The 16,377-nt window shown below is 39.5% G+C and overlaps 1 pseudogene; it reads right to left on the minus strand.

Annotated features, from left to right (window-relative positions):
* Positions 1-1,450: 1,450 nt before the first annotated feature.
* On the minus strand, positions 1,451-11,441 carry LOC133910535 (ATPase GET3B-like; annotated as a pseudogene).
* Positions 11,442-16,377: the final 4,936 nt, after the last annotated feature.

Raw genomic sequence — 16,377 nt, forward strand, 5'->3', positions numbered from 1 at the left:
AGGAAGAATTCGATCTGGGAGAGGAAAGGAGTTAATTGTGGTGTGAGCAGAGCATGTGACTCAATGGAGACAATCTAGATCAAATCTTAGACCAGTCTAGACTAGTCCTAGACAAGTCTAGATTAATTTCTAGATCAGTTCTGATAGCGGTTTTAAAACATCAGGCGAGCTTCGACAGATATGAAAGTCAATCTGGCCACACGGAGAGGCCAGGGCAGACAAAGCGTGCCTTTTTTTGTGTGCCTTTTTCTTTCTTTCCGGCTGCTGCAACCTGAGTGAGTTTTTTCCTCACTCCGTTGTTGTCCCGTTGCAAGACTAAAAGATCTGCTTGATAGCTGTGATGACAGAATATCACATGTGGACGGTGAGGGAAAACAGTGTACAGGGCAACAGTGAAAAGGACACGTGTCAGCAAGCCAGGCAAATTTAGTTGTACATCTGTAGTTGTATTGGTTTTTATTTATTCCATGTCATTACTCAGTGCTCGGTCCTTTTGCACAACTAAATATGCCATATTTGTTGTAGATTTTGAAGTTTGAGAGTAAGTTGGTGGATAAGTACATATAAGTTATATTATAAGAGCAGCGTTGCTAGAGATATATACAGTAAAATGAGTTTTTCTTTCGGATAATTTTGTTTCTATAGAAGGCTAAACACAGCAATTTATAGATCAAAAGAGATGATGTTCCAACCAAGGTTAAACATAGAGCAATTTATACATCAAAAAATAAGCTGCTCCAGCTTGGTAACAGATTTAGTATGGAGCTGAGTACCCATTGGTATCAAAAGATAAGCTTGATCTATTATAGAAGCACTAATACTGCGCCATTTGGGCTCAACTGGTATGTTTCCAACTATATCCAATCTGTCATAGCTGCTTTGGCTATCTTCAGCAGCTACATTAAATTTTCATCCTCAAAAACACTATTACAATATCCTCTATCACTATTACAGTATCTCTTATTTTTTCATCTCCAGCAGCTACCCCATTTCCTACCTTCTACTCCTCTTTTTCTTTCTCCGGTCCCGCTGTCAGCCTCTGTAAACAGTACTGCTACAGTATCCTGACCGTGTTTCTGTTCCAGGCCACTGTCAGACTACGTGAACAGTACTGCTACAGTAACTCCGCAAATATACAGCTCCTACTCTCTCTGGAACTCTGTAGCAGGGTACTGTAGCACTAGATATAGTATATTTGGAGCACCTGCTGGAGTTGATCTAAGTGTAACAATTCGACATATGTTAGTGCAGCAAACCCCTCCATTTTGAGGCCATCCACTCAGATTTAAGGTATGAGAATATGCTACCTGCATTCTATCTATAAAGAATTGCCCAAACTGATAGCAAGTTTCACAGTTTGCAATGCAGTTCGACAGTGCAGCACTCAACGGGCTAACAGTGATATTGAGCTATTAAGCACCATGAAGTGATCCTACTTTCCCTACTGAAGTTACTGCCACACTATATCACGCAAAAACTTGAGAGCAGGAACACCTCTAATCACCATGTCCACAAGAGGTGCTTGGATAATGTTCAACACCATCAATTCTGGATCATTCCTTATCATGTCCAAAGCACGTGTTTGATCCTGCGTGAAAGAAAATACATAAATGCCCCTGCAGGTAGGTAGTTCTTACAAAAACAGATATTCAATCTTTATATATCTAAACCGCGTTGGGTTTCTCGGCCTTTGATTGGCTAATGAAGAAGAACCATCCGATCGCAATAGAACGGTCCGATGATGAGGTAGTACAACAGTGGGGCATCACGAATGGTCAAGCGAACTCTGCGGCTACTTTGGGAAGCATTAGCCCCATCGCCCACCTCCAGCTCCCCTTTCCTTTTCCCCTCTCAGAAACCCGCCGCCTGACACGCCTGACCTCCCCCTGCTGCCCTAGAGCTTCAAGAGGCCGTGCCGTGAGCTTCTCCATCGACTCCTCAAGCTATCATCACCTCATTCGCTCGAGACCGGAGCCGCGTTGCTTATTCCCCACCGCCGAGCTCAACCTCCACTGACCCGCCGTCGCTCCCTTCCACCGACGTCTCCCCTCCACTCTGAGCCTAGGGTGAGCTCCGCCGTGCTCCACCAAACCTTGTGCGTACCTCCCCTTCTTCTTTTCCCTCGCTTCCTCGCGCCGTTGCGGGAACCAACCGCCGGCGGTGGCCATGCTCCCTAGCTGCATGGCACCGTAGAGGCCTCAAACTGGTTCCTCACGCCATGTTGATGCTCCCATTGCTCTTCAACGGTCGAGCCCCGTAGGTTCAATTTTAGCTGAAGTCCAGTCCAGTGAGTCAGGCCCCACATATCTAGAGATTGGCTATATAGATCTGGGTGTAAAATGTATTTTTGGGAAAATTTTTTTAGGAAAAACCAGAAAAATCCAGAGGGATTTAATGTTGTATTGATAAATCGGCTGAAATGATATAAAATGCATAGAAAATTACCTATAGCTCAGAAAAATGTGAAACCAATTTTGTTAGATTTCTAATAGTGTTATCTAGATGTTACAATTATGTACATTCATGAAATACTTACTGTTTTCTTATGAATAAATGAATGTGTTAAATCTTGATAAATACATAATTAAATAAGAGATGCCCAAATTAGTGAATCCTATTTTTGTAGTCCTCTTTTATCATCATCTGTACAGGAAAAATGCATTTCACACATGAAACACTTGTTAAGCACTATTTCCTAGTTAATCTTGTTTAAGACTTTTAAACTTGTTTAATTCCTAAAAAACAAATAAAAATCATAAAATGTGAAACCATTTTTTAGGCCTTCTCTATGTGTACCCTACACATGGAAAATATTAGTTGGCATGTTGCATCTACATAAGCTGAATATTTAAATGAAATTTGTGACAGCATTGTTTGTGAACCACATAATAACAACATTGTTACAAAGAGATGTCTTAAATGAACTAAAGTATTCTTCACACTTGCTTAAACCACGTGACAATGAATGGACCGAACCCACATGACTGGCACGAACTAGACCCAAACTTTATTCCCCTTGATTGCATGCTTTCAATTACATCGTTGACATTTACTTTATATCTGGTTCTACTTCTATTTGTTAACCTTCCAATGAATTCTATACTTACTAATAAGTTTGTTCCCTTGAAATCTTCATATCCCTTGGTCTGGAAACCAAAACTCATTTTTTCTATAAATTCTTTTATAGGCATCATCAAGTCTGGAGCTATATAAGTTATTAATTTATTTTCGTTCATATCTCCTTCTAAGAAACCTAATGCGGCTTTATTTACTGTATCCCATCTTTTATCTAATAATGTTATTAGCACCTTTGTTCCTAATTTCTTCCTTGTCATGCCCTTAATTCCTATGATATACATACCTTGGTGAATATACTTGTAACCTGAGTATTTTAAATCATTTTCAAACTGCTTACTGACAACTCTTAATTCTACTGGTTGTGTCAAAACACTTAACTCTACTTCTTTAGATATTCTGTATAACCCATTCTTACTTTCGAACATACCCATTTGATAAAATTGTTGAGGCTTTATTTTTCTTAAAGTATCCTTTTGATATCTTTCAAGGTCATTTTCCACATCTATGACTTCTTCTAGGTTATCTATATCCTCACTTTTACCCTTTAGCCTATCCATTAAAGTTAAGGGTCTTGCATCTTGGTTTACTAGCTGGAGCGTTTTGCCTCTTCTGACGAAGCTTTTAGATATGTCCATCTTTGTGAGTTTATAGCCTTAGTGGATGCAACTATTCCGGACGAAGATAAAATGATCTCTTTGTTATTTTCTTCTATATTGATTCTATTTAAAATCTGGATCAGCAACTGTAGAATAGTATTATTCTGCCTTATTAAAATCTTAGAGTCTTCTTTAGGTGATTCGTAATCAGAAAAACCAACAGGGTCAGCTAAATATTTTTCTGTTTCTCTTAAAGCTTGTTTATAGTCTGTCATATATTTATGAGAGAACCAAGATCTTTACTTCTTCTAGTAGCCTTTTAATATTAACTAAATCTTGATATAAAGATTTCGATTCTTCGAATGTCTTTATAACTTCCTTTTTATCAGATAGCTTATCTAGCAATAGCAAAGAGTCTAGTTTTTCGTATAACAGAGTAACTTCTTCTTTAATGTAATCACTATTTTGAATTGATTTATTTTGCTCGGTCTTATTTTCTCCTAGGATTTGTAAGGCCAAAATTATTTTGTTATGTATAAGAGAATATTTTTCTTCTAACTGCTTGTGTTCTTTATATAACATTTCTAATTTTAAGTCCAAGTCGTCTTGTCTTTTACCCCAAGTTATATAGAAGTTTTGCAATAAGTCTACAATTATATTTAACTGACTATGAGAAGAATGCCAACTATGTTCTTCAGAGCAATTGAGTCTGTACCGAATATTAATATTATCCTTTGTATTAATAACTTTACCTGTACTAACTTCTAAATTTAGATATTTTAATTTTTCAATGATGACCAGGCTCTGATACCAATATTATACGATATTATACGATAAAAATTATTTTGTATTACTATTCAAATTTAAGTTACTATTCGCTAATACTCTTGAGCGCGGGTCGGTGTAAGTATATAGAAACAAATTACTATTCAGATACTATTCTGCGTGCAATTCTTTATTCACGAAGTACTATTCAGATACTATTTGGTACTATTTAGTACTGTTCGCACACCGCGTGAACAGTACAGAGATGATTTTTTATTATTAAAACACTATTTCAAATAGTAACGATAATAATAAGATATTCATATTGAAAGTGACCTCTTTTGATTCAGTGGTAATTAGTGATGCTAAACATGATCTTTGCAGGTTGGCGAAACCAACAACTCAGTCGGTTGCACAATAGTTGTAAAAATCCTACTCGGTACTCACCATTTTTATTGCTAGCTTATTTCAGAAGTAGCAAAGTTTTCTCTGGATATCCCTAGTCATGTATATATGTGATAAGTTTATATCATCACCCCAGGTAGTTCCACCCGAAGGGAACACTTCTCTACGGACACAGAGTTCTCCTTCCCCTATTATGGCTATGCCAGATGCAGGGATTACCTGAGAACTACCGAAGAGGTTTCTCCTATAGGGTACATAGCATAAAAACTCATCTCATATAGACAAACTAGAAGACCAAGGGATTTTCAAAGACAACACTACTTCATTTCCATAAGCATAGCTTACAAATGGTTTTCCCTTTCGGGAACCCCAAAAACTTACTTACAAACGGAGGATTACCTTACAGAGGTAGTAGCACAACTTCCTTCTTCAATATAGCCTATTTTACAAGTGGACTATTACTAGGAATGAGAGAGTGCTATGGATGCTATCGCTCTGCTCTGGAGGATGCTTGAAGGCTGGTGAAGGCTGGTGGTCGTGTCTAGTACCTGAAGCTGCCTTTTATAGCCGCAAGAGGGGCTCTTTCCTCCTTATTTAAATTTGCCTAGATAATAGCCAGGAATCCCATAGCCCTAGAAAATATTCGCCTGCCGTTTGCCAGAGCGTGAAAACCACGTGAACCCACGTGAAGGTGTTTTTCGTTTGTTTCCACATGAACCCACGTGAAGATGTCGTTTGTTTGCTTCTGCCTGAGTGCATTCACTTATTGGTGTCTTCGTCTTCATCTGAATGCCTTCGATTATTGGTGTCTTCAGGTATGCATGGGTCTTGGTGTCTTCAGGTATATCATCTTCTATATTGTATGCATGGGTCTTCTACGTCACAATTATTGATATTACTTATCAATACATTCATACACATACTTTTTATTTTGGATTTTGCCCATGTCCGGCAATATCCATTATATCTTCATTTGAGAGTGGAATTTTAAATTTTTCATCATAAGCTTTCTTCATTTCTTCAAATTTATCATTCATTTCTTTTCTTAACTCTTTTAGAATTTTTTTCTTTTATTTCTATCTTCCATTGTGGTGATATTGATTCAAATTTTTCTTCAAGTTTCCAATCTATATATGACCCATCCAAAGGATCTACATCTTTCAACAAACATTCTTTATATGTAGGCTTTTTTGAAGATCCTTCTTCTTTTATAATTTTACCAGGTGCTGCTGTTGCCATTTTTTTATTCTTTGCTCTTTTAAATTTCTGAATATAATCCTTTGCAGCTGGTTCTATCAAGCTTGATTTAAAGCTTCATCAATGTTTGCATATTTTTTCCATGACATTCCTCCTGTCAATTTTGTTTCTATTTTTTGAGTCAATATTTCTTCAAATGATATATATATATTCATGGTACCTTACCATCATATACAACATATATTGGCTTCTGTTCTATTACCTCGGGATTCTCTGATGTAGGCAGTAATTCATTTACCATATGAAAATATTCAGCAAGACTGTTTAATATTGAAAGCATATATCCATTCTCTTCTCGTTTATTGTTATATTGATACCAGAAATTGTCTAGTATGCATTCTTGGACTTCATCTAGGATTATATGATCCTTGGGCTTAAATTTATATGAATTTGGTGGAAATATTCTGAGCTTATTTTCAACTCCAAAGCTGAAAGATTCAAACCCGCTCAAATTCATCGATCTCTTCATACCTGCAAAATAGATGATCGCGAAAATAGGTCAGGCAACTTATTATCCTTTCCTTTTATATGTTCAAAAATAACTTTATAGTCATTTCCAGTAATAATATCTTCAAACAAAACCCATCTTCTAGTAGAACTTTTCTTACTATTGATTTGATTATAATATCTACATATTGCTTCACAGTCTGTCCTAACCGTAAATTCTTTGAATCCTAAATATAATCGGAAAGAATTTATTGCATATATTATTGCTAATATTTCTCTATCAGTATTATTTACAGTTTTTAGCTTGTAACTTCCTGAAGCATACCTACATATTTTTTCTTCTGCCTTTGGTGAATATTTATTAGGTTTTTATTTTAATATAGCGCCATATCCTTCTTTAGAGGCATCAGTTTCGATAATAAAATAATTATCATCTAAAGGTAATTCTAACGGTTTTAAGTCCTTAACTTTCTCCTTTATCAATTTTACTAATTTTATATCTTCAGAGTTAAAATACTTTTGACCATTTTTTCTTAACTTTGCATATAGTGGCCCAGCAAGCTTAGCCAGATTATCTATATAGTTTCTTGCATAATTTACAATTCCTAAGAATTGTTGTAGAACCTTTCTTTCATTCATGAGGTCAGGGAATTGTAAGATTTTCTTTGCAATATACTCTTGTAGATATATTTTACCTTCTCCTATCTCATGTCCAAGAAAATTTATTTTTTCTTTACAAATTTATATTTTCTTTTTAGATAATATTAATCCATTTTGTTCAACTTTTCTAAAAAATATTTCAAGATGAGCAATATGTTCCTTATAAGTTTTTGAAAATATTAACAGATCATCTATATAGACTAATATAAACTCTTGATTTTCATTAAAAATATTTTGTATTTTCCTCTGAAATAATGCGGGAGCATTTTTTAAACCTAGAGGCATAACAAGCCATTCAAAATGTCCTTGAGGACATGTGAATGCTGTCCATTCTATAGATTCTTCTGCCATCTTGACTTGCCAGAACCCGGCTTTTAAATCAAATTTTGAAAAGTATCTGCTACCTTGAATCCTATTAATCCATTCTTGTTTATTTGGAATATTATATGCATCATCCACAGTATTATCATTTAGCCTTTTGTAATTTATTACCATCCGTGATTTTCCCCTTACTATTTCGGAATGATTTCTTACTATAAAAGCCGCTGATCTGTGTGGACTTCTACTTTCCCTTATTGCCCCTAATTTTAATAACTCCTCAACATGCATTTTAAACTCTTCTATGTCTTTCGGAGTGGCTTCTATAGGGCATGTTTTGATTATATAATCTGGGTTTATTATGTTAATTTTACGTACAATAGAGTTCTTATCCCAATATTTCATTGGTATTTCTCCAATTATTTGGATATCTTCCAATCTTTGTACAATCTTTTCTATATCCTTTTTAGATTTTATGTCTCTGTACATATATTTATATATATATATATAATGTGTACCCGCCGATGCTCCTTGATGGTGCCTGAAACCCTAGTAGCCGTCGGCACCTCTAAAACATCATATGGCGGTGGGTCAGAGGCAATGGCAGTTGGTTGGAAGGAAGGGGACGGAACCCTAACCCACATCGTTACATCTTTTTTTCGGAAGTAATCACAAGTAATCAGATGTTCCAAAGAAATTCTATGGCTCTCCTACCCTAGACACTACACCACGTACTTGTACAATGCAAAATAAGCTGATTTGACCAATCCTTATGCAAATGTGTTAAGGAATTGCAACACAGTGGCATAGTAAGTGTGCTATCTTGTACGCTAAGTGCGGGTTTCAATTACACAAAAAATTATAATAAAATTTGCACAACCACTGTGACCACCAACTAAAATACCTAACTCAGTTTCTATATAATTTATAATATAATAAATAATAGTATATACACTTATGATTCACTACAGACATGCTAAACTTCAAAGTATTCACTTCAAATTACTAGAGGTGATTAATTATTGAAAAAACACATCCTTTTGAAATAATAGGTCGATATCCATATAATGGAACGAGTTGACAATTGATATGTACAATTTTCACACCATTGAACCAACTACCAACAACATTTACAACAAATGTCCTTTTCTATGGTTCAATAAATGCAAATGTACAAAGAATTGAACATACTACAGCGGTGTACTTTTTTCTATGTATGTGTAACATTTGTACCAAACCTTTATATATAATGTATGCATCATGTATCTTTGTTACTATTTGTACAAGACATTATTTATCATATATTTGATGGTTCTTCACTGAGATTGGAACATGCTGGTCTAACCACGACATACATAATGATGTTAAATTCCTGTAAGAAAAAGTAACAAGACAATACAATATACTATAGCCGGAGGTCAGATTCCTTACACCTCTAGCAATGATGTAACTTTTGGATTTCGTACCACTGTGTGCAATAATTGACGTTATAGGTAACAATATGACAATAATACCAAGTTTTAAGGATTAGACTAGATGAGACATCACTATTCTCAGTGATATATTTTATTGATCCGGTTCTCACTAACGGGTTTAACCACAGCCCCCCCCCCCCCCCCCCCAAAAAAAGAGAAAAACTAAAAGAAAGTGGTAGAACTTGGTTGACAATCCCGTGAAAATCTAATCAGTTTGTACCTTTCTTTTTATAGCACAAAATTTGCAATCCCGTGTTGAAGGTGGTAGAACTTGGTTGACAATGAGTCTCCTTACAGGAACACTTCCCTTTTGCAACGAAGAATGCAGCCTTGATGATTCACTGATTGCCATCACCTGAAAATGTCAAACCAAAAGGAAAGGGAAGAGTGTACCTTATGGAGACATGCATATACAAGGGAGCTGGAGAGTTATGTACACAATTGTCACCGTTAGGATTGTCACAATTATAAACTCTGTTGATTCCGTGTCACGAAAAAAGCTCTCGCACTTTGACCATCCCTTCTCTGAGTTGCTCCAATTTGTTGGCCTTTAGTAGGAGGAACACGAGTTGAAAGTTTGAAACACCTAAGAAACAGTATATTCTAGAGGAACTAAGCAGAACACTTACTGCATCCTGCTGTTGAACCTCTTGTCGAAATACTGATTTAATAGCTGATGTTGCAGAAGAAATCTTGCTCCTCAGCTAGGGAAAAAAGAAGGCAACATCAATATGAGAAACCTCAGCACAATACAAACATCATTTCAAGTTTCAAAATACAATAATGATCCTAATCTGATGAGATATCTATCTTTTGGTTAATGGACCTGAAGGACAGCTTCATATGAAATTCTAACTAAATTGCAGGAATAGCAGATGGAATAGACAAATAATTGCATAGTAACAGTCATGATCTTTGGTCATATCAAGCAGGTGAGGGAGATACATGTGAGTGATCCTTGGCAACCACAAGGAATAAAAATATCGAGCCCACTAACACTGAGCTGAACAAATTATAAGCAATGTTTTGTGTTTTCCAATTTCACAAATTGAATGTGTTAACAAAACGAAACATTAAATTGTTTAGCCATCAACATAAAAGAAGGGGATTCTAAGAAGTAATACCAGTTACATATATATTAAGGGCCTCAAATCATAGCACGATAGCACAAAGCATGGAAGCTAACAATACCTTCAAGATTTTCCCAATGGACGCATCCAAGAAATCTGGCAAGGATAGCAACCGGAGTGTATGGCCCTGTCAATATGGGAAGTAAATAACAACTGATAATGTGATTGAGTATCTGGAGTTAACGTTGGATACACAATGATATGGTCATTACCGTGGGGACAGTGTCAAACACAATGCTGCTAAACATGCTGTACTCTTGTGCTTCGAGAAATTGGATAACCTGAGTGACATGCAAAAAGGAAGTCACCAACTACAACCGGAAGAATGAGAAGTAGGGCACTGTAAGTCCACACGCATGTCTTCTTATTTGAAATTGCAATTGCTTCATCCAATCCTGGTTCAAACATATCTCAAAAGCACATGTGTTCGATGAGGTGAATGGCCTGTGCGAAGGAGTCGCTCAACGAGTGCGCAGGGTCGGTGGAGACGACGAGGGTCGGGTATCCGTTGTTGGCGAAGCGCATGGCCAGAGACGTCGTAGCTCATTTTCCCGACCCCACCCTTACCCCTGAGCATGTAGTACCTCCGTCACATCCCAGACGCGTGTCGGGCCGGGCGCTGGCGTGGGAAGTGGATGCCGCAGCGGGTCTCCGTGGAGGTGCGGCAAGGTGGTCGCGAGCATCGTGGCGAGCAAGGGAGGAGGAGGAGACGACGGTGATGGGGAAAAGGGGATCGAGAGAGTTCGCGAGCAATCGGGCACTGGTTACTCAGCGGAAGACACGACCTATGGACTCCATCAGACGGCCCGATATCACGAGTTTGACAAATCTAACGGTTAACGTTATTTTGCTGACGTGGACGTCCTCGCCAGCAAGGAACACGACCGCCTTTTACTCAGCATAAGACACGACCTGTGGACTCCATCGGACGGCCCATATCACGAGCTTGACAAATCTAACGGTTAACGTTATTTTGTTGATGTGGATGTCCTCCCCGGTGAGGAACGCCACCTTGTTTAGAGTATAGAGATGATTTCTAAATAACGAACTATTTTGTAGGACTGCAAACATGGCGTATAATTTTATAGATATTCAAATGTCTTGTTATTTCTTTTTAAATCCATATTTTTCCTGTATTGTATCTGTTTGGGCATTTTGATAATTTTTCCTGTTCTGTAATTCTCCTTTTTCGCTTAAATATATACTCACTGAAATTTCCTTTCATTCGATTCCTTTTACCAGCCTTCCAAGTCCCCCCTCCCCTGTGTTCTCTCAGGGAAGATGTTCCACGCACTGCTTATAACTTCCATTGCCCGTCCTAAATAATTATTTCATTGCATTGAGCATGCATGTGCATGATGAGCATCGTCTCAGCTTTTTTGGAGCATTTTTTGAATGCATTGAATTTAAATTTAAATTGAAAATTCATATTAAGTAACTCAAATTTTCACCATACAACTTAGGACCAGAATTTGTTTTCTAAAAAATACAATATTATTTAATATGAATTTTAATGACTTCTCCCATTTTGGGGGGAATTAAATTGATTCTAAAAAATCAGACAAGAAAACAGACACTTTGTTTGGACTCTAATTCAGTATCTACTCAAGCTTTTTTAGTGAAATCGACTCAAATGGATTCTTCTTGAATTATAATGTCTGCACAAAAATTGACACATTTTTTAGAAGTTTGTAGATGAACCAAACCACCAGAGAAAGAGGAGGGAAAGAAGTCCCTTACTGGTCTTATCAGGGCTTTTCCATTAACACATTTGTTTCCTAAACTTATAGGTAATTTCCATCTCGAAATTTCTGAATTCAATTTCTCAGGTTCAAGATTTGAAAACCAGGATCACACTGCTTGTTTGACTCTCTTTCAAATGTTATCTCTTGCTAGATAGAAGCAATGCTTGTTTCAGTTGTCACTACAGTTAAAATAGTGGTAGTAGATCTAGTAGCTATATTATGAATTCCCTCCATAACACAACAATTCAAGGCTTCAGGCCATGTAAAAGGTATCTATGTCTTACTATAAAAAGTAAATTTCAAAAACTTATAATTATTTTAACATATATTGCAAAAAAATATAACTTTTATTGCTCATTTAAAAAACCTACAACTATTTTAATAAATGTTGCAAAAAACTACAACTTTCTCACTGTGAGATCATCTGTCATTCTCTGGCAACAGATAGGTCTATAATTAATTCTCCTATGACATGTCATAGAAGATGAAAAGTAAGTACATGGTGAGAAAGTTGTAATTATTTATAACGCGTGTCAAAATAGTTGTAGGTTTCTGAAATAGACACTAGAAATTGTAGTTTTACGTAACATATATCAAAATAGTTGTATATTTTTAAAATTTACTCAACTATAAATTATCATATCAGAGTATGAACCTCTTTCTGTCAGGAGGCACACTGTTACATTAGATATTCCAAGCATAAGATCTTACTTTGTGCTCTTCCAACCCGCTCAAAACAGTTTGCAAGCTTTGACAAGTAATTCAAGATTCTATCAGCTCCCTCTGTGTTAAATTTTCTTTCGTCTGTACAAGCAGGTATCAGTACGGCAAGAATGGGAATGAAGTGTGAGTAATATGTACATATACAATTGCTCCTCAGGCTTGTACAAATATTGGCTACAACTTATAGCTCTTCTAGAAAAAACACCTTCTGCAGCAGTGAGAGAATTCACCATGCTCTCCAAGTAGTAGCATCGCCATCTCAGATATAACAAGAGTTCGTTTCCTTGCTTTGCATTTGATCAATCTAGCACAAAAAGTATAACACCACCGTTCTGCTTAGGAAGTGGCCATGGAAGCATCAAGCACACTCGACTTCACCGCTACACAATGACAGCTACAATTGGGACATCCCATAGCTATTAGTCAAAAGCCCACCACACTTCGGCTGCGATAATGGAAGAAGGTCAAGCAGCCGAAACCCCCTTATCTGGCCAGTAACAGGGACATCTCTCTCAGATCCAAATCATTTAACTTCACCCCGATGAAACCAGGGATAAATAGTAATTTGTGAGTGGTAAACAGTAGCCTAGCGTGATCACTGCAGCAACGGTGGTACAACAATTTTATTGTTTGTAAAAACAATGTAGCGTTAAATTTCATTTATACATCTGAGATCTAACGGCTCATCCGTGACTTCACTCCACCGTAAAGTTAGAGGATCCCATTTCCATCTCTCTCACCCCACAAGCACTTGAGAGATGGCCGAGACGCCGGACGTATCACAACATTATTGCCTGTTTCCTCTATTTGCTCAAGTGGCGGCCATGGTGGCTGACAGGCTATTGCTTCAACACATTTTCTTTGCTCCCCTTGGTCAAGTTGTATCATGGAAAACCACCCACTAAGGGTGAAAATAGGTCAAATATTTCTCACTTGTCTGATCATCTGAACCGTTTTAGATGCTAATTAGATCTCGGATATTAGATATTTGGAAAAAATCTTAGATAACGGATTAGATCTCGGATAGTTGTATCATATATTAGATTGTAGGAGTCAAGTATCTGACGAATATCGGACATTCAAGAATAAAATTGGATATATCCGAGTCTATCTTTCGGAGTTTGTAACTTCTTCATACGAAGTTGGATAAAGATAATCTTTATAAGAAAATTATAGCTCTTAATGAGACCTATAAGTTTGTAGTTGATACTTTTTTATTTTAAGTTATTAATATGTTCAAATAATTAATAGACGCTTCAGCAAGTATATTGGGTACTCGTAACTTCTCCAATTTCTCTGTAGCATAACTCCTTGTTAGTATATTGTTGATTTGATTGTTGGACATCTAATGTAATTGAGTTTTGGATAAATAGAATGGTCAAATAATCATAACATATATGATATCTATGGTTGTTAGTTTTACTCAATATTCAAATAAATATTTGTGACTGACATTGTCTGCATTAGACTCGTCACATATTCAAACCGTATTCGTAACCAAGACTATCTACATTCGTATTTGATACCATCTGTGTCCAACTCTGATTAAAAAAAATATAATATAAAATATAGAATTAACGATGTTCATCGTATCTGATCTATACACCTGTACCATCCACAATAAAAGGTAGGCTCCCTCCAAGCTTTGACATGCATGCGAAGGAGCGTGATGCTCATGCTCACATGTGGTGCCGCCGTGATTCTACGCCACTGACGTAGACCTGGTGCATGGGTCTTCTAGGTGTGCATGCGAAGGAGCGTGATGCTCATGGTCACGCCACAAGTCATGGCAGAGTTGTTCCTCAGTCTTCGCTGACCAATCTCCTACTACCTGTGAGGCGTGACCACGCGAGCCCTAGCCCTTCTCTTCCTTGTCTCCCTCCCCTACTCCCCTTTTCTCTCCCCTCCACCTCTAGATGGTCGGCTTTTGCCTGCCCCACTAGCCTTTCCTCTACCAGGTGAGGTTAACACTCAGCAGTTGCATCTGAGGGCGGTGCGTGTGCAAAGTGGGCCCCTATTGCATGGGGAAGGTGGTGTTGTGAGTGCATCCTAGAAAGGGTGACGGCGTAGGGGCAGAGGAGGTGGGTGTCTGTCGGAGGGTTAACTCCTATCGCAGGGATCCTGGAGAACTCCTTTTTAGAGATTCGGCCGGGGGGATGATTCTGAATATGTTTGCTGGAGAAATAAATGGATGTAAATGCGATGGCAGGTGGGGTGGAATGATCTAATGCAGAAAAGAGTAAATGCACTGGAGGGATTTTAGACAGGTTTGGGCCGCACTGCGCGTAACACCCTACTCCTATGTGGATGCTAGAAATGCCCTGAGAATGTCTCTCAGGAATGTGCTGGTTACAAGAATGTCTGTCTATCCTAGAGCTTCGAGCTCCTTGTTCTTGGGCTTCTATGCTTGTACGAAGATGTTCTTCGATCTCTGAGTAAATGCCTGAGAGTTTGAGCGTCCTCTGCTCTGGGTTCTTCTGTTAGCTTCAACTTGTCTCTCTAACTTGTCTCCCTCTGTCTGTGCCTGCCGGCTGCCTTAAATACCCGCCGGCGGTAGCGTGCCCTCGGAAGGGAGGGCACAAGTTCCAAGGCGCCATAAATGGAAAGGGAGTCATCATGGTCTCTGCGCGAAGTGACGGGGGGTTGAAAACGTGCCCCCCGCCTGGTCTTCGGTCGTCATAATGGCAATGGTAATGGGCGCCGTGGAGAGAGCCCACCGGGCAGCCGCAGAGCGGCCCGGTGTGCCCGTTCTGTCTTGTACGCCTGCCACAGCAAGGCGGCAGACGGGGCGCCTCGGGCCTCACGATGCTATCCCGAGGCGCGTCGGATGACGCGGGATGGGACCCATGCATTAAATATCCCCACGCCCTTCTGCCAGAATATGGTAGGGACTGACACCGAGCGTGGCGGGAGCAGTTGGAGGTGACAGTCCACGCGCGCTCTTAAATGCGGCATCGGGCCTTTCACCGGTTGACACCTCATCGCTAGACCCCTGTGGAGGCCACTGACGGAGGGCTTCTTGGGCCGTCGGGGAACCGAGTGCTCGGGGGTCACTGTTCACCTCCCCGGGCACTCTTCCCCGGAAACGCCCTCTCTTGGTCCTTGGGGAACCGAGTGCTCAGGGGCCACCATTCACGACCCCGAGCACTCTCTCCCAGACTTGACTGTACGGATCCTCGGGGAACCGAGTGCTCGGGGGCCGCTGTCGCAGCCCCGAGCACTCTCTCCTGGAACTACCTTCCTTGGGTCCTCGGGGTACTCGGGTGCTCGGGAACCACTGTTCGCAGCCCCGGGCACACCCTTCCCGGTACTCGGTTCTTCTGGTCGTTGGGGGACTTGGGTGCTCGGGGGTCACTGTTCACCTCCCCAAGCACTCTCTTCCCGGTCACTTAGTCTTCGCAGATCATCGGGGAACCCGGGCACTCGGGGACCACTGTTGTGGCCCCGAGCGTCCTCTCCCAGGACTTAGTCTTTTCGTACCTCGCGGAGGTGAACCCCACGGGAAGGTACCATGTGGCGGATTGCTGGCGTGGCCTCGGGATTCGGGGACCCCTGGTTCCTGATTCACCGACAGTGTCTTTTTTGGAGGCAACAACCGCGATGTGGAGAGGGAGGGACCGGAGAGAAGCGGAGGGTGCGGCCAACGCGTGGAGGAAGGCGGAGGCGGTGCAACATAGAGTTGGGAAGGGAGGAGAAGGTGGCGTCTAAGGTGAAGTAGACGATGAGTGAGGCAGGCAACATGACAGGGATGAGAGGCATTACTCGTCCAGGGGAGCAA

The sequence above is a fragment of the Phragmites australis genome, chromosome 3 (genome assembly GCF_958298935.1).
Source record: "Phragmites australis chromosome 3, lpPhrAust1.1, whole genome shotgun sequence".
In the NCBI taxonomy this organism is placed as follows: domain Eukaryota; kingdom Viridiplantae; phylum Streptophyta; class Magnoliopsida; order Poales; family Poaceae; genus Phragmites; species Phragmites australis.